Below are 20242 nucleotides of genomic sequence, written 5' to 3'. Positions count from 1 at the left end.
GAAAAATCTAAGGTATTATCATCACCAATTAAAGTCAGTAAGCGAGAAGCCCCTGCAGGAAGTTTAGACCCATATGTATATATAGATGCTATCGGGGTACCGAGAGGAGTTCCTGATGAGTTTAAGGCCAGAGATCAGGTAAAAGCTGGGTTTGAGTCATTTTTTATGCCCCTAGTCACGGTTAATAAAAATGTAGATTGGATAAACTATATCTATTATAATCAACAAAGGTTTGTGAATTACACCCGTGATGCGCTACAAGGCCTGGCTTACCAACATGGACCCACTTCCACTATTACGTTCCAAAATAGAATGGCTTTAGATATGATATTAGCAGAAAAAGGAGGAGTTTGCCACATGATTGGAGATGCATGCTGTACATATATTCCCGGGAACACAGGCCCGGACGGTAAGGTTACCACAGCTATTAATAAACTGAAAGATTTGTCTGATGAACTTAAAAGAAATTCTGGCATAACAGACCCATGGGACAAATATTTCTCGTGGTTGTCTGGCTGGCGACAGTGGTTGACACAACTGGGAATATTTCTCCTGGTTATACTTTTGGTTCTGGCAGTAGTAGTCTTCTGTGTTATCCCGTGCTGTAAGGGTCTCTGTAAGAAGGCTGGATCTGAGGTTATACCCACAATGGTAATGTACAACAAAGACAATATTGATCTGGAAGATATACTGCTGCGGCACAGTTTATTCGAGCATTTGCCCGTTCTGTGCCGCAGCAGTAGCCTGGCGCGCGCCCGAGTGTGACGGGCGCGCGCCGAAGCAGCGGAAGAGCGCCCTCCGATCGGGGCGCTCTCCCTACCGCTGCCGGGTCCGCCAGGTCCCCCGGAACCCCCTGCCGCTGTCCCGCGATCGCGGGACACCAGGGCTCCCTCGGGGAGCCCCTGGACACGCGTGCAGGGGGCGCACGCTCCCGATGACGCGTGACCGCGCGTCTATGACGCGCGGCACGCCGAGGGGCGGCCACTAGCAAGCCGGGAGATTTCCCGGCTTGCGGTACCGACCACACTTCAATAAAGTGTGTCGGTACTGTACCACTGCAGAAATCACCCAAGATGTCCAATTACAGTACAACCAAACTCGAATAAGGGGTGACCACTTTAGAATCCCAGACCCTAGTGTGTTTGTTTGAGGTCAGGGAACCCTTCTGTGTGTACTGTAGGTCTTCAAGTTTAGTGAGCCAGAAGTTGTCGGGGATGGGACTAGCCCATGAACAGCCGACCAACACCCTCAGGTAGGGACTCTAGCACAAGAAACAGAAATTAGGGACAGACCCCTTCCTCCAAAAATGTTCTCTTAGTGTCTAGGGGGAAATGTGAAGGTAATAAAGTATTATAAGAAACTATTCGTTCATTTTGTATGCACTCCACCATATTGATTCTGCTTAAACTGCAAGGCTTGGAAATAACACAGCATGTTTTTATATAAGCTAATAAGTCTCTCTCTCTCTTTTTCTGAGGTGAATCGAAACTCAACCAGGAGCTTTTTTGCCAACTCTCGGTTTCCTGTAATTCATCTGGTCTACAGAGAATCGAAACTGAAACTTATTGTCGGTCTACAGAGAATCGAAACTGAAACTTATTGTCTGCTATATATTCTGTAATACAGATACTCGGCACGGCAGTCTTGACTACGGAGCCTGAGGAAACCGGTACATGACTCTGTGTCATTATTGGGATCCGGGGTGCACCCAGGCTTGTGTTATACTAATTTGGCAATCCACATCTGAGCAGAGACCCTCACATGAGAAGGGAACCTCAACACTGATTTTCGGACATAAATGGCAGAGGGACCTTCAGAGAAGGCAAAGGCTTTGGTGGAATCAGCACGAAGGAAGTTGCGAGAGTCTTTAGCTTCCAAGGAATTCCGGGTGGTGATTAGCGAGGGAATGGGGTGGGAGGGTTCACTGACAAAACTATTGATGCGGTACTTTTGATACAAAGCAGGGTTGCTATCCCAAGCAATTCGAGAGAGTCTGTAGCAGTGTATATGCAATTCTTGGTTGTGGTACTGGCAGTTGAAAAAGGGTCCGCCTCCTTTGGTCTGTGATCTTTAGAGAGAATCAAATCCGAAGTTGTGGCCTTGGCGAAGGGCATAGTAAGCATCAAGGAGACAGTAGGGGACAGCATGTCTATACCCATAGTGGACCCATAGAGAACAGGGACGGACACTTCAGGTAAAACGACGAGGTCCAGTAAGGGTGTCTTCGTTTTAGAGAAAGGCCAAATGCCATCCAGAAAGGGCACTTTAGGCACCGCACAGAGACCTGCGAGTAAGGAGTCTGTTTGAACGGTGAGAAAATAGATCTTATCCAAAAAAATAGGAAGGCGGGTATGTGGTGCATCAGCCTTAGGAATAAAAGTCTTGGTGTTAAAGCTGGGTACCTCCAACACAGAGAAAGAAAACAGAGAACTAGAGCTTGGCTTAGGAGTGGAGGTCCCAGGTACCCAGGTCTTGCATGATACTGTGGGAGAAGCAATGCGAAATATTATTGTTTTAAACATAGGGTTCTTAACATCGGTAGCTCCAGGCACCTTCCTGAGAGGTAACCCTAGTTTTGCGACAGGACAGTCAATAGTAAGTACCCCAAGTATTGTGGAAGACACAGGGAAATATAAGTCCATCTTAAAGACGGGGGTTTTCGAAAAAAGGGACACAGCGGGTATTACTGAAAGTTCCAAATGCGATACCCCTGAGTTCGTGGTAGTAGACATGCAGTCAGTAGCGGATACCCCGAATACTGTGGGCGAATCAGCGTGAAACAGTATTATTAAAGGAGTGGACATCCCAGACTTACAGTCTTTTTTAATCATCCCGGAGGCTGTGGCATGATCCGTGAAAGAAACTGGGGTAGACTTTCCAATAGAAACAAGGGACTTCTTGCTTGTCACTGAAGTGGGTGATTGAGAACCAGCAGGAACTGAACTAGCTACTGTAATAAAATCAGAGAACATTGTGCTTGTTTCAGAATTGGATCCCTGAGAATCCCTAGTGAGGGCATCAGACTCCATGGGAGACTCAGTGACAGGGGTCTTGGAACCAATTAAAGGAATTGCAGGTATCACAGACTTAATAGAAGAAATACCTTGCAAAACAGGAATTTTAGTAAAGGTGATAGGCATTTCACAGACTACCGCAGAGGTAGAGAGCAGGCAGTCAGGCTCTACCTCAGGAGTCAGAGAGAAGCCAAGGGTTAACGCAGGAAGTGTTGGGGAGACCCTAGAAGCCGTAAGGGGAGACTCGGGCAGATAAGCTGATCTCTGAAGTTATAGCCTGAGGGTCCGTAGAAGGAGGGCTAATAGCTGTCACCAGTTCCAAGGAGACAAACTTAGAGTCAAGGACAGGAATAGCAACACTCTGAGACAGAGGAGGAAAATCATTGGGGACAGGCATAACAGATAGGACAAATGGAAGTGAGCTAGGGAAGGTTGCTTCTACAACAAAAGATTTAGTAGCGGCAGAGCTTAACTCAGCGGCTGCTGGAGAACTTTTAACTACAGTGAGAAGGGACTGCAGGTTTACAAAATCAAGTGTAAAGGGAGTTTTAAATTTGAAAACCTGAGTCTTCAAAAAGGAGGGGCCTGACTGTAATTGTTCTAAGGGAGCAACAGCAGATACGCTGATCTCAGAAGGGGTCACTTGGGAAGGGGCATAATGTGCACTGTTCGCTTTTAACCCTAGGATTTGAGAAGAGGAGAACACAGACAGTACAAGGGGGGCAAACACAACTGTGCTGGTCTCTGAAGTGGGTATTTGGGAAAGAGTGTCTGGGACATCAGAAACGACTACAGATTCCATGAAAAGGGGTCTATGCTCAGAAGCAGGGATTTCAGCTCTATGAGTGACAGACGGGGTCAGCAAAATACCTAGGAGTGGGGATTCTGCGAACAGGCTTAGGGAAACAAACGGTTCCAGAATACTTTTAACTGGAGCCAGTATCATTGCTGAAAGTTCAGGGGGCGTAGCCCCGAAAATTTTAGCTGAGCCAGGGGACTTATAGTAAGGAGTATCCAAAGGCTCAGCAACTTGAGCGTTAGGGAAGTCATTCAGTGCAACCCCTGCTGTGAGACTTGCGGTTCATTCTCTGATGCAAAGAAAGACACAATAGCCTGGAGGGCAGCAAGGATTTACAGGGGTTAAGGCCGATAGTACCTGAGAACCAGAAGGGAGATTTGTCTATGAAATTGGGGACATAATGGGTTCATCCTCTGAAGCTAAAGAGGTGTCCTTGACTGGCGGACTACAGGGATTTACCAAGGGAGGCTCATAGGGCTGACATGCAGGGGTTAACACAGGAAAAACATCAAAGGTTAAGTTAGGCTGTACCTGAGAATCAGAGAAAGAGAAGCTAGCCTCCGAGAGTGGGGTAATAGGGGGTTCAGTATCTTGCCCTAGAGACCTAACATTAGTCTGTGTAATACAAGGGTTAAAATTGGGGACCTCACAGAGCAGACTAGCAGGGGTTAAAACAGAAATAACCTCGGGGACAGAGCTTAGAATTTCTGGGTTAGAAAGGGATGGCAAACAGGATTCATTCTCTGGTGCTAGGGAAGACACACTGACCTGGGGAATGCAGGGATTTGCAGTGGGGAACTCATAGGCCTGACTAGCAGGGGTTAAGACAGGAATAACCTCAGGGACGGAACCCAGGGAGGTTAACTCAGGACTAGGGACCATGGCAGCTTCTTCCTTAGCGGGCAGTGACAGGGAGATGATTTGGACATTCTTAGGAGTGGGTGGTGCCCCCACGGGTTTGTAACAGGGCTGGCAGAAAAGAAATTGTGATTAGAAAGTGCGTAGGCAGCGAGAAGAGGGTCCCGCTCACTTAAGATTAGGTCAAAATCTTGGTATAACACACGGGTGGCATCTAGAATTTGATCTAGAGTCTTTCGATCTGAGGTGGAAATAGCAAGGTGCATTTGGGAGTACAGGGCCTGTTGAGTCTTTCTTTCCTCTTTAAATTGCTGAGATCTAGTAAGGAGTTCTTTACGAATCAGTCTTTCCTGAGGGGTTAAACATTTATATAAGTACTCACTCTCAGGCGGAGGCAGTCTCTCAAACAGGTATGGTTTTCCAAATAGGGACTGGTCCGCAGCCTGGGACATAGATACAGTTAAAAATTTACCAACCACCGCCACGGCGCAGCCCGGTTTTTTGGGGCCGAGCATACTGTTATGATTGTGCTCGCCACAAACCGGGACCGCACCGCGGGGCTGAGGTGGGGTTATAGGTGGGGTTATATAATCACTGACCTTACTCCGCGCAGACTGATCCAGAGTGTGCAGTTCGTAGTCGTACATAGCAGGGTCAGGATTGGAGAAGGCAGGATCGTCGTTATTCAAGCAGAAGTTTGGCAACAGGTAGTCAGGAGTTCCCCGCTTCAGCTTAGGAGCGTGGGAGTGGCCTCTGCGTGAGGAGCGGGCACGGCCCATGATGCCGGTCTCAGCAGGGGGAGACAGCAGGCTGGCCGAAGTACACCGCGGGGCAGCGTCGGGGAAAACCAACGCTTCAGCACAGAAGTTCTAAGCAGGCCTCTGCATGGAGATTAGCAGCAGGCCTCAGGAAACGAAAGGTAACCACTGCTAGGGGAGAATGCAGCAGGTACCAGTGCTGGCTAAACAACGCTTCAGCACAAGAGTCAGGAACAGGCCTCTGGATCCTCAGGAACTAGAGATGAGAGCTAGAGAGGTTAGTACACAAGGAGACAGGCCTGGATGGCTTGAGGCAGAGACAATAACGTCCAGAGAACGATTTATGCTCAGCTCTGATTCAGAGCCAAAGCCCAACATATAAAGGGCGGAGATCTAATCACAGGGGAAGGGTGTGTGAGCATTCCTCCAATGATGGAGCACAGGGCAGAAGCTGCAATGAAAGGCAGCACATGTGCCATTGCTTGCCAGAGGAAGCTTTTGCAACTGCAGAGGTCTGCAAGGCTATAATCAAAGACAGGAGCGGATTCCTTACAATCCACCAATTTGGGATCATATACTTTCTCGATGAACCTCTTGGCTATTATTTGGGACTATTCATCAAAATCAACTAACCTTGAACAATTCCTACGAACCCTTAATAGTTGGCCATATGGAATATTGTTTAACCATTGGCGCGAATGGTTGCTCTGATAATTAAGGTAGGAATTGACATCCACTTGTTTGAAAAAAGGTTTTAATGATAATTTGACTGTCCACAATTTTCAAATTTAAATCCAAGAAATTGATCCCACTATCCCAGGATGGTGGTACTCAAGCCTAAACCTCCTGCCCAAATGTCCTTCACACCTCTGGCATGCTCTGTGGCTTTCATGTCCGATGTCTGAGTAGACACACTGGCACCAAGTTGGTAACCCAGTGACTCACTCAGAACATCGGTCCAGAAAGACCCAGCTCATAATACTGGGCACAAGCATATATGTATTTTAAAACACTCTGTTAATAAAAATATTCACTTTAACTGTCCTAAGTCTTCTGGTTTTGGGGAATAGAATAAGAAGCTGCACTTTATTCCTTACTAGCCATATTCCCCACACACTATAAACTAGACTTAGAATTTTAAAACTCCTCACAATCCTTATCTATGGATGGAGCACCACCAGAACCCCTATACTGGATTCTGGGTTACCTGGGCCTTAACTGGGTATTCCTTTAATCTAGGGACCCCTTGACTGTTCCAGGGACACCACACATCCATATGCCCCAATGTGCCTATATGTATCCGGGAATCAAGCACAATTCTCGGGTACATTTTTGGGGTATCCAGCAACTCTGGACCCCGACTACCTAGACACATTCTGACAACACTTTCTCAGCAAAACCCGCCTTGAAACTCCCAGCCCAGCAATCTCTGCTTGTTGCCACTCCTGGAAAGGTAAACACACATACATTATTTATTGTTGTATAAATTTACTGAATTCATGTACAATCACTGGGCTCAAGAGCTGACAATCCCAAACCTCAATACATGTATCAGAGGTAACCAAACGGGCTTGACCTTTATTAGTGAGCCTGGTTACCCCCTCACGTTACAGTAATGGCCAATTAGGATTAACACGGTTGGGGATCCTGCTTCTAAATTTGACTCCTGCTCTGTGAATCCTACCGGGATGCATCAGTCTGTAAGGGACAGACAGAAAAAATAGACAGAATCAGTCACTCGACTGTGTGATTTTAACAGGCAATCTTGCTGGTTTTATTTTAATAACACAGTATTGAAGCAGGGGTCTCCGGAGCTGAACCTCATTAAGTTCAGCCTCGGGGACCTCTGCTTCCTGAGTTACAGTTGCCGGTATAGAGTTCCAAAATCTCATGTTTAAATTCTCACACGTAGCGGCCCACGTGACCCGGAAAATTAAACAACGCAGGGAGATACCAGCACCCCATACCAGAGACTGCAACTTTGGAAGCAGGAGGTTCCCAAGTTTGTAATTAATGCAGCTCAACTCCGGAGACAACCTGCTTCAATAAAGTTTTATTAAAATAAAATTAAAAAAGCTTCATTACCTTAGTAGCTATCTGCTAAAGAAATGCAGGGGTTAAACCAGAGTACCTGGTTTAGTGGGGGTATAGGGGATAGATTAAGGGGGTTGTTGGGTGGTTAGACATACCGGGAAGTTTGTGGGAAGGATTAGCCACTTCATTACCTTAGCGGTAGTAACTGCTATAGTAATGAAGGAGTAAACTCCTCCCTCTACCCACTTAGAGGCCTAATCACCAACCCTGGGGCAACTACCCCCTTCACCCACTCCCTATACCTTCAATAAACATTAAAATACAATACAAACACCAATACTAGCCAATACACCCTTTGATTGCCAGTGTTGTTACTTATGCCCTTAATGGGAGCAAAGATAACCCAATGAATGGGGACCCTACTACGCATCCTCTCTACCCCCACCAAACCCACCCCATATAACATACATATATACAGTACAATAATGGGCAAAATCCTTATTATCCAAATCTGGATAATACCGTATTTGCTCATTAAAAATTAAACATTTTCCAAACCATTACCCAGCCAGCATATAGTAATAAAAGTTATACAGGCATACTCCGCATTAATGTACGCAATGGGACCGGAGCATGTATGTAAAGCGAAAATGTACTTAAAGTGAAGCACTACCTTTTTCCCACTTATCATGCATGTACTGTACTGCAATCATCAAATACGTGCATAACTGATGTAAATAACGCATGTGTAACAGGCTCTATAGTCTCCCCGCTTGCGCACAGCTTCGGTACAGGTAGGGAGCCGGTATTGCTTTTCAGGACGTGCTGACAGGCACATGCGTGAGCTGGCGTTTGCCTATTGAGCGATATGTACTTACTCGTGAGTGTACTTAAAGTGAGTGTCCTTAAACTGGGGTATGCCTGTACTTACCCCTGTCAGGATAAAGGCTATCCTTGTCCTCTTCGTCTTCAGTGGGCACCAACAGTAACATAAAAAAAAAAACTACTGGTGTGTAATCTCTTAATCACCTTAGGGGTTATTATCCTCTATGGTAATTAAGGGGTTAACCCTCCTGCCCCACTACCCACCCAGGAGGCTTAATCACCCTCCCCAAGGCAGCTACCTATTGATGTCACAGTGGTAAACTATGCCCACAATATGGACATGGATTGCCACAATGGCAAAGAATGGGCACAGTTTCAATTTCTTCACCTGTTTATTTAACCACATTGGTTTAGACTTGTTTCTTTTAAATTTATTACTTAAGGGTATACACTGATAAGTGTGCTTTTCAAACAATGTTTTAAAGATTGTCCATTTATCATCCACAACTTGAGGGGATGTTGTGGGAAAAGTTATGCAGGGGACAGTAAAGCTAATAAAAACAACTGCATAGTCTACCAATAAGTACTTAATTTTTTTGTGGTTGTTATTACTTCAAAAATACTATTTGTCTCAAACTCAGTCCCCAATGGATACCAACAAGTCTGATTTGAAGGATACCCTGCTCGCGCATATGTGGTTATGTCAAAATGACAAAAGTGCTGAATTAGAGATATCCTTCAATCCTCACCTATTGGCAGCTTTTGAAAACTGAGTTTAAATGGATAAAGAGATAACAATATAACACAAATAAAACAAAATGTTTCTAATTTTCTTTTTCGATTTCTTCATTTTACAAGTTCATAACATTTTTAACAGTTAAGTGCCTTTGTTTTTGACCTGTACTGAATAAGGCAGGATGAGTTCTTTCAAAACTCTGCTAACAAAAATAAATCAGTTGTTAATTACATTTTGATATAGAGACTGAGAAAACAAGCACCAGCACATACTTTTTACAAGAAAAGCACATTTTGGTTATTGCCAGGCTTCTTTAATAATAAAGCTTTTAGTTTTCACATACTGTAGTGCCGACAAGTATTCTAAAATAAACCTGGGGCAATCACCAACAAGACCCAGATACATGCTGGTACATGCTGGTACATGCTGGGTATATGCTGGGTACATGCTGCAACATTCCAGTGACACACGGAGGGGACTGCAATGGACCCCTGCTGTGTTAATCCGATGGGTTATTAGTCTCTGCAGAAATAAATGTTGCAGCATGTACCCAGTTGAAACCTATGTGATAGCCCTAGATTTGCCCCAGATTTTCCAAGGCAATTTTAAGGTAAGTTTTAGAATACTCGTCGGCACACCTTTTAAGTGAAACTCTGGTATACTGTATCAGTACATCACAATATAACCGTTCATGTTGAAAATCGTATAAACAGTAAGCATATATTTTACTGTGGGGTTGTATAAGTACAAACACTGGTGGTAAGATATCGCTCAAGTCCATATACCAAAAAAGAAGCCAGGTGCAAAAGGATATATACAATAGAAATATAGCAGAGAAAGTGACCTAGGTCACAACAGTCCCTTCATTATGCAATCATGGTTAAAAACGTAATTATATATGCTGGGATCTAATCTCCACAGAAGGAACTACAATGTCCAACCCGAAAAGTAACTAATAGTATAAGAGTGACAGGACATGTAGCTCCTTAAATCAAAAACAATAAATCTTTAATAGTAATCAAATAGCAATGGCGAAACAAATAGTGCAAAAATATAAGTGATATTAAAATTGGAATAAAAATGTCCCCAGGCGGGGAACGGGTGGTGGACGTGAAGTAGTAATAGGGAATAGCAATGAAGCACCCACATATATGTATATAGGGCAGTGTGCTAGTAAATACACACCCCTATAATAAAACTACTTCAATGCCTGTAAACTGAACCTGAAACCACATAGGTCATATACTAGTATAAATAACATACAACAGTGTACAAGTGCTTCAGATCCACATAGTACTAAGCAGTAAACCTCTATGGTTGTCAAACAATCTTCACTGATTACTGAAAACAGTCAGATATGATCGTATGGCTGGAAAAATTCCCTGGTAAAACCACAGACAGGGGGTAAACCAAATACAGCTCAACCCCCTTATAACGCTATACTTGGGTCCAAAGAATAACATCGCGTTATAAGCGGATCACGTTAGAAATAATGTACCATTGTGTGCATTGTACAATAAAGTATTTAAGATACCAATAATCGTGTTGTAAATTATTCATAAATATGAAAATTGGGAGACATGCTTGCATCGCGTTATAAGCGGATTCGCGTTGAAACGGATCGCGTTATAACGGGGGTTGAGCTGTATATATATGCTAGTATAGTAGAGGAGACAGTGACATTTACCAGATGCATATAGTGGTAGGCATAAAGCCTATATATGTGCCAAACAGTATAACGTAGATCACTAAGGATAGTCAGCTGTAATCATAGTAATGCAAAAAAAGTTTCTTGGTATACGACCGTAAATCTAGTGGAGATCAGGACATCAGTATCCACCAAACCCCGTCCCACTTGTGGACACCACTACCGTTACGTCACCATGCCTCGATGCACGTTTCGTGTGATGTATCACACTTCTTCAGGGGTGAGGAGTGAAGTACCGACGCCGTCCATACACATCTTATACCCAACGGTAAGGGGGGAATGGCTTGAAAGCAGCCAATCCATTCTGACGCCGCATGTGTGTAGTAAACACCAGCGGCTGTGCATAATTAGTTAGCAGAACATGCCAAAATAGCATTGGTAAAGAGGTACGTATGTAAAGAGGTGTCTTGACACAATTGTAAATAGTTACATAGTGATATCTATAGTTTGAAAGCAAATATATTAATTTTACCTTGACGCTGTAATAGGTTCTCAGCATGACAGGCTTTTTGGCCATTAAACCAGACTTTGCAGCCTGGAAAAACAGGCAACCAGTCTCTTTACCAATGTACCTACTTTAGTTGTAGAAACTGTATCAGATGATATTAATAAATATTTCAAGGATCTTGATAAGAGCTACAGTTCCCAGACAAAAATTTGGTGGGAGATTGCAAGCCTGGAAAACTACCTTAAATCAGATTTAGTTCCAAGGGACTTGCTTGTGCATCTTCCTCCTTTCCACAAGATTAGTGACGAGGCATTTATCAAGGTATGGGAAAGTATTTTGCTAACATGCTCGTGTGACCTTATATGATTATTGATACATTTTGAGACTAAGAAACTAGAAACTGTAAACTAGGAAATTGATAATCTTATCAACGAAATAGGCACATGGCAAGGAAATTCTGAATTAGAGACACTGGAAAGAGACTCAAAACCAATATTGACAAACTGACTTCAGACATAAAGGAAAGAAAGCAACACAAGTTTATTAGAGACTTTATTGACTTCAGGGACAAGAAAATATTTAAGTACAAAATGAATCGCTCGAAATCTAAAATGAACATCAGACTGAATGACTGTTCCACTGAGTGGGAAGCCTCCACAAGCGACATTGAGTCGACACATCTACTAATCGCTTAGATAACACACAAACCACACAAGAAGACGAACCTTCCAACCTGCCCTTTCAACTACTTCTTTTATAGAATGACTGGGCCTCAATTACAGCGTGCCAGGTGAAAGAAGACAAGAAGGGGCTTGGGTTGACTATCTAAGAGACAGGAACATATGGGGGTATGTATTGTAGGATGTATGTACAATTGGGCCTTGGTGGCTGGCTTGGTTCCCTGGAAGTGTGGCTTGTGAATGCTCGTGTATGTGTTTTGGCAGTACTCATCACTTTATATGTGTGTATCATGTGCAGCAAAACTTTGATCCAGAAGTGTGGTGCACCCCCACCGAGAGGAGGGGGTCACCCAGGGGCATGTGTCAGCCACAAGGAAAGGATCACAAGTCAGTCTTTTTGACCATCGCAGACATTTTGTCTGTTCTGAAATTCTGAGTGAATGATGTATATGATGCGTGCAGGGGTGATGATCATGTATTCGCTTCCACAGATACCAACCCTCCTCAATTCTCAGTTATAGAAAGTTGTGCTGATTCTCAAAATATATGATGGTAGAGATTGATGCCATTTCCTATATCTAGCACTGCATAACCAAAGAAAAGTTGCTTGCAAAAAATAAGGTTTTTAGCATTTTGTGTATAATTTCTGTATGTTTCCATTTTTAAGCCAGCCCCTTTAAAGGGCGTATTACACACTGGAACAACAATCAATTTATGGGTCAAGTGCCTCCAACAACCAGAAACAAGAGAAAAACACCAAACACTGCAGGACTGAAAAGTAGTTTATGGAAAGAATAATTTTGGGCTAGTTTAGTTGCAAATGTAGGAGTTGGGTTACTACAGCCGCGGCCCCTTTTATACTCCAACATCTTCGATTTTTTCCGGGATTTTTTTCCAAATGTCACGCACTTCAATGCACTTCACTGCACTACACCACGTTCATGCTGCATTCTGACCGCATTTATACCACATTCACACCCACGGTTGATGCGCGGTTGATGTGTTTATTGATAATGGTTTGGATTTAATTGGTTGCAATTCTTTGCGTATCCGCCAGATGGCAGATATTCATGAATTGTAATGCGCATGCGCTTCAGTAATGTGTTGACTTGCAGGTGTTTAAAAGAATACCACAGTGGTCCATTGTAAATTGGCCTTTGGACTCAAGGAAGAAGTTACAATAATGTATCAATTTAGGCTTTTCACATTAAAAAAAGACAATCATAGTTTCTGGTCTGTTTATTGTTCTGAGAGTCCAGTCATGAGTGCACAACTGCAGTCTGTGTTCCAATAACCCGACAGAACGTACGCTTATTTAATATGGCCCGCGATCAATGCAACAGATGATAAGATGGCAACAGTTGGTCAAATTTATCAGTATTTTATCGAAAACTATGACTTTTACAAATTTTCGCCAGATGCTCATATGTGGAAGCGTGCAATAAGGAAAAAGTTATGTAGCGATCCATGTTTTTTTCGTATTGATCCCGATGTTATTGGAGGGTATTGGTGTGTATCACCGGGTTTTTCCCGTATCTGTGATCATGGAGACTGTAAAAGGCGAAAGGTCATCTTTAAAGTAACTAATAAACGTCAGTCGCTGGCAAGCAATGCGACAGCGACAGCAGCAGCTTCCAATAACGGTCCGACCGTCAGTGAAAACCTGGTGACCGGCAACCCTTGCTGTTTGTCCCCGCCCGGAAACCTGCAGCCTGAGCCGGATTTCACGTACAGATTCGAGTAAGCTAGCATGTACCTAAGCGATTTCCAGCCTCATCAGCTGACTACAGGTGTAGTAGTCCCGCTGTCACCTGTCAACGACGTGTATGATAAAGAATACGGGACTGGCAGTGGCTCGGCGCCAGCTGATTGGGAAATTCTATTGTGAGTAATGTTGCCGTATTTTATTATGTTTTTTTTATTTTGAAAATATCAATATCAATGCGATTCAAAAGTCAAGCGATTCTCCAGTAAGCTATATCATTGGCTGAGTAGCTTCTACAGTAGATACTGCACAATTGGTGAAAAGCTAGGTGCATGCGCATTGGAACCTTCTTGAAACGCATATGCGTGTCATCACATTGATGGTCGGCGCATGCGCATGTGAACAGGAGACGCCCCCCCCCCCGAGAAAATTACTGGTGGGACTGACTGTGGGAACTCATTCAGGGGACTGCCTGACCATTACAGTAACATTTTTACTTTTTTTTTTCCTCAGAAAAGAAAACTTTGTCATCTCATGCGGAAAACGGCAAATGGAGGGATTTCGATGGATTATATCGCTTTGTGTTACAATGCCTGCACATTGCTGAATCTGATTAAAAAAAATGGAGTCTACAGTTTAGTGGCCGTTGTTATTAATTAGGATAGAATACTGTAACTGAGAGCTTCATAGAAAACCGGAAACAGTATGCTGTTGTTTTCAGACCGTATACAATACTTTTTTTATATATACTTTATAATAAACCCGAAAAAATAAAAAGTTTGCATTTATTCTACATGTATTCCAGTACAAATGTGTATTATATACCCATACAGCATGTATTGTTGTAATACTCTTGTGAGGTACAGTACTGAGCATGCCTACAGTATGCCTTGACAGTACTGTACAGTATGTTCTAGAAACACTGTATTTTGTAATAGTATAAAAGGTGACAATGGGACAATTTAAAACAAATCAACATTTTCTTTTATTGGTGGAGTAAGTAAATAAACATTTATTTACAAATACAATGTAAAAACATTTTAAGTGTACAGCAATTCAAAACATCAACAGGTGTATGGTTTACTGCTAGGTGTATGGTTTACATTTATGTACAGAAAGTCAAAACATTTACAGTCAGTCAGGCCTGCACAACTCCAGTCCTCGAGGGCCGCAAACAGGCCCGGTTTTCAGGATAACCTTGAAAACCGGACCTGTTTGTGGACCTCGGGTCTGCAATTTTGCAGGTCTTGTGTACAGTAAGGAAAAACATTTCTTTATTAATACAAGTTAAAACACGCAACATCTCCTTTATTAAAGTACATAATGTCAAAACATGTACAGCACAATAGCATGGTGTTATTAAAAAAAAATCTTTATTCATAAAATTTAAAAAACCCAAAATCTCCTTTATTAAATTACAGAAAGTCAAAACATTTACAGTAGGATGGTGTTCAGAACAGTTAGTCAGGCCTGCACAACTCCAGTCCTCAAGGGCCGCAAACAGGCCCGGTTTTAAGGATAACCTGTTTGCGGCCCTCGGGGACTGGAATTGTGCAGGTCTTGTGTACAGTAAGGAAAAACATTTCTTTATTAATACAAGTTAAAACACGCAACATCTCCTTTATTAAAGTACAGAAAGTCAAAACATTTACAAAAACATTTACAAAAAATAAACAACAGTTGAACAGTCACGCAAATCCGATCCCCACCAGATTGTCCTTCCAGGGCCGATGCCTTGTATGGCGCAAAATGCCATTAATGGAGTCCCGAACAATTTTCATTAAAGGATCTGTAATTGAAAAATAGCGCCGCAATTCCTCCACAATAGTCCTTCTTAAATTTTCAGGAAGCGCCCTTTTTTCACGATTTCCTTCGTAGTTCACATTGTAGGCTCAAACGCAGTACACCAAGTAGGACACATGGTGCTTAAAAATTAACATGGCATACTTCTGGGGTAAACCAGCACTCATCACCCTATACTTCTCCCTGAGTGCCGGAGGCAGCTCGCGCAGTATGATGTCGGGCACCGTTTCGATGCAAGCGTACGTAGGTTGGGTTCTGGAAGCGGGTGTTCTTCTGTGAGCGGGTGTGCTTGTGGTGGCGGGTAAGGGTAGGTTGTCTGGGAGGAAGCTTTGCTCCTGTCTTGGTCGCCGTGTTGTCTCCTGGCGTGGTCTTAACGGGGTTGTCATGTTAATCCTCCTCCTCAATGGCATACATGTACACAAATTCTTTTGGTGGAGAGGGTGCACTTGGTGTTGGAAGGCGGTCAAAGGTCCCATTCATCACATCCATGCCACCCTCCTGCTCCGGCGTCGGGGATACAGAGGCATGAAAGCCCAGCAAATTATGTATCCCCGCTTTGTCAGTCTCTATCTTCTCCATCCGTCGATCCATCTTCTCCATACTTTGATACATCTTCAGCATCCGTTGATCCATATTTAGCATGGTCTCTTACAGCAGATCTATCTTTACCAGCATAGTAGAGATCCCGGGGATATCCACACTCAACCCATTCAGCATGCGGTCTAACGAGCTGGTTCTTGTGCATGGCATGCTGTGGACATCTGGGTGGATGGGTGCTACGGAGGATGAGATGGGGGTTCTATGGAGAGAAGCGGCAGCATCGTCGAAGAAGGATGGAGGAGATGACCTGTGGATTTCCAGGATAGAAGCGGCAGCGTCGTCGATGAGGGATTGAGAAAGCGACCTGTGGATTTCCGGGTGAGAAGCGGCAGAGTCGTCTAAGCGTAATGGAGAGAGTGACCCGTGGATTTCAGGGGCACCAGCAGCAGCATTGTCGAAGAGCAGTGGCGAAGATGGGCTGTGTGTTTTCGGGAGAGCGGCGGCAGTGTCGTGGACGAGTAGTGGAGAAGATGGGCTGTAGATTTCCGTGAGAGTGGCGGCAGAGTCATCGAAGAATAAACGAGGAAGTGGCCTGAGGGTTCGATGGGTTGGCTGCCATTTGTTTTGCGTTGTTTGTACATCACCGAATTTCTTCTTGACCTAATAAGTCAAGTATTAAAACCCTTAGCCTTTGGGGTCAGGAGAAGGTTTTCTTTATTGGCCTTAGCCTGTCACTTTGGCCTTGGCTTGAAAACGGCTGCCGCCTTTCGCTTTTTCTGTGTGACAGGCACGGCAGAGGTGAGTGGGTTCCTGCGTCCGTAGAATCGGGGTTGATCCATGGCACAATGCAGTATCTGGACAAGGGAAAGTTCAGATACAGATCATCATGGGCTATGCAAAGAGTGTCACATTTTATGCATGGTGACGAGGTCCAGGTGTTAAAAGTGTGCGTACTTTAATGTGAGTCATTAATGTATAAATACACCATCCATTTTGTGGATTTACTGCACATTTACTGCACATTGAATACACATCGACTAAAGATCGAATATACATTCTTGTGTTTGTATTTATTTCTACTCGCAGCAATGCCTGTTAAAAAGATTTCAAAGGATCTCAGCATGAGAATTAAGGAGATGTACACGAGCGGACACCGAATTGCAGATATCCAACGCTGGTTAGCTGCTTCTGGCCTCGTTGTGCCATCAACCACTGTGTGCTATTATGCACACAGCAAAACCAAACAACTCACGAGGATACCAACGGTAACTAATGAGTAAGTATATTTATATAACTATATAATACAGTATATCTATTATTGTTTATATTGCTGCATATTAATAGAACTATACATTGTGTAGATCTATCTAATTTTATAGTTATTTCGGTATATTTATATAACTACAGTACATCTATTGTTTATATTGCTGCATATTAATAGAACTATATATTGTGTAGATCTATCTCATTTTATAATATTTTTACTGTAAATGATGTGCTGTACTTGTGGCCTACTGCACTGTAACTTACCGGATTGTTGTTTTTCTGTACATTGTAGGGAGACAACTCTTCTGGTCGACAAACTAAGTGAAGAGAATGATGAGAAGAGTACATTATGGGTCAAATACACTCTGCAGCAAAATCACAATCTCACTTTATCCGAGACAAGCATAAAGAAGATGAGACGCAGAATTGGATGGAAATATGGACATGTGAGGATAGTACTGGACAGTGGTGCAAGGAAAGTAAGCGTAAACCTTAACAATATATATATTATTAAAAATAAAAAAAGAAAATTAATATCACCAAGAGGAGATGCAGCTGGTGTGAGTAATTTCACAATCACCCAAAGTAACGTCTGGGGGTGGACACAAAGCGCAATATTCCTCTCCAAGGTGAAAAGTCACTGGGAATCTCAATTCGAAATGAGCAGCAAATGTAAAGAAAAAAGAAAACATATAGTGCAACACAATTTAATTAATAAAAACACTCGAGCAAGGAGGCTCCAATACACTCACATGCTCCAGGAATAATAAAGGCAATTTAACCACTCTGGGTTCAGACGCAGTAGAATGCTCTGGTCAGCTGCTGCACATCCACCGCTTCCGCATGCAGACGGCGTCTGACGTCACGGCCCAGCTCTCTCAGCGTTCCAGCAATAGAGGAGGATCATAGGGCTCCGTGGTAGTCAGGGCAATGCAGGACGCATAGGCAGGAAGATGCAAAACACCAGCACAGCTGATCTGACGGAGGAGGGGAGCTAACTGCTTCACAAAGTCTGAGCACACAGGGAAAAACCCCTACGCGTTTCGTCCGTTAGGCCGGACTTCTTCAAGGGGTGTAAGGATACTGCACCATGGGTCTACAATAAATATTCCCTCAAATGGGAGGGAGTAGGTGACATCACGGCGCATAACTGATTCTAATAGGCTCAGCACACCTCTACGTCAATTAACCACTTCATTAACAAAGAGAAATGAACACTAAAAGTAATATATACAAGAAAGGTGGAAGTTAACATGATATATTATATAATAAAAATACATTACAAAATTACACAATAAAAATATATAAAAAAATATATCTAAAAACAAACTCCCTAACACGACGACGGATCTAAATGGAGAGAAAAGAGGAGATCAGTGCATATATATATATAAATAACATTATATTAAAATATTATATTTTGAAAATATCATTAAAAAATATATATATTATATAAAACAGACTATCTTATAAAAGAGGATAAATATATATATATATATATATATATATATATATATATATTAAAAAATGCACACTATCGTTATTAATTTAAAAAAGAAGCTAAATCTATATCAATATTAAGACCCAAAGGCTTTAGTGTATGCAATTTGTGTATCCAGAAAGTCTCTTTTTGAGAAACTTCCTGGATACGATTGCCTCCTCTCCAATTTAAAGTGACCTGATCAATGCCAATATAATTCAGACCCCTCGGATCAGACCCATGGAACATTTTAAAATGTAAAGGAACACTGTGATTTTCCATACCATTCACAATGTTCCTTACATGCTCCAGAATTCTGACCCGAAGAGGTCATATTGTAGACCGCAGGGGCATTGTAATAAATAAATGACAGAGGCACTTTTACAGTTAATAAAATGATTGATTTAAAAAAAATCTTTGGTCACTTGAGACTGGAAGCAATCAGTTTTACTAATGCAAAATTTGCAAGCTTTACAGCCCGTACACTTAAAAAAGCCCTTGGGTTTTTGACCTAACCAAGTATCAGTAGTTGGTAATGGTCTCAAGAAACTAGGAGCAATTCTATCTTTAATGTTGCGTGCTTTGGTATAAATAACTTGAGCACGGTCTGGTAAAAAGTCTTTTAAATATTGATCACTTTTTAAAATATGCCAAAGCTTATTTAAAATTTTATTGATTTTGAAATGTTCGCAATTAAATTGAGTAATAAAAGGAATAAAATTAGATTTCATCACTTTACTTGAGTTTGACTTTAAAAGTATTTTTCTATCAGTTTCCCTAAGTAGGTGTTTTGACTCACATAAATCTAAGGGTGCATAATCTTTCTCCAAGAATCATTGCTCCAACATAGCCGATTGTTCATCAAAAACCTCAATATCGGAACAATTTTTCCTTAATCTTCTAAATTGTCCGGATGGAATATTTGAGGTCCAATGTGGATGATGACAACTGCTCTTACTAATAAAATTTTTGCAGTCTACAGACTTAAAAAAGGTTTTGGTTAAAACATTTTTGTCTTCCATATATAAAACAAGATCGAGATATGAAATGTTGGTACGATCATACTGATAAGTGAATCTGAAGTTAAAATGATTGTTATTGAGATAAATTATAAATTCCTCAAGTAATTCAATAGTGCCATCCCATATAAAAAGGATGTCATCAATATAGCATTTCCAGGACACCAGATTCGCGCCAAAGGGATTGGAACGGAGAATAAAATCCTCCTCCCAAATCCCCATAAATAAATTAGCAAAACTTGGCGCGAACCTTGTCCCCATGGCTGTACCCTTGGTTTGTTGATAAAAGCAATTATTAAAAGAAAAATAATTATGATTTAAAATAAATTCTATACCTTCTATGATAAAATCAGTCTGTTCTTGTGCAAATTTTTTAGACTGTTCTAAAGTTCTTCTAATGGCACTATAGCCTTGTAGGTGATCTATGATTGTATAAAGCGAAGTGACATCTACCGTGCACCATATGAAAGTGTCTTTCCATTCTAAATTTTCGAAATTATTAATTACCTCCGTTGAATCTCTTAAAAATGAATGTAAACTCGTCACAAATTCTTAATAAAATGTATCTT

The sequence above is a fragment of the Ascaphus truei genome, chromosome 2 (assembly GCF_040206685.1).
Source record: "Ascaphus truei isolate aAscTru1 chromosome 2, aAscTru1.hap1, whole genome shotgun sequence".
Taxonomy (NCBI): Eukaryota; Metazoa; Chordata; class Amphibia; order Anura; family Ascaphidae; genus Ascaphus; species Ascaphus truei.
Note: the sequence above shows the minus strand (reverse complement) of the source record.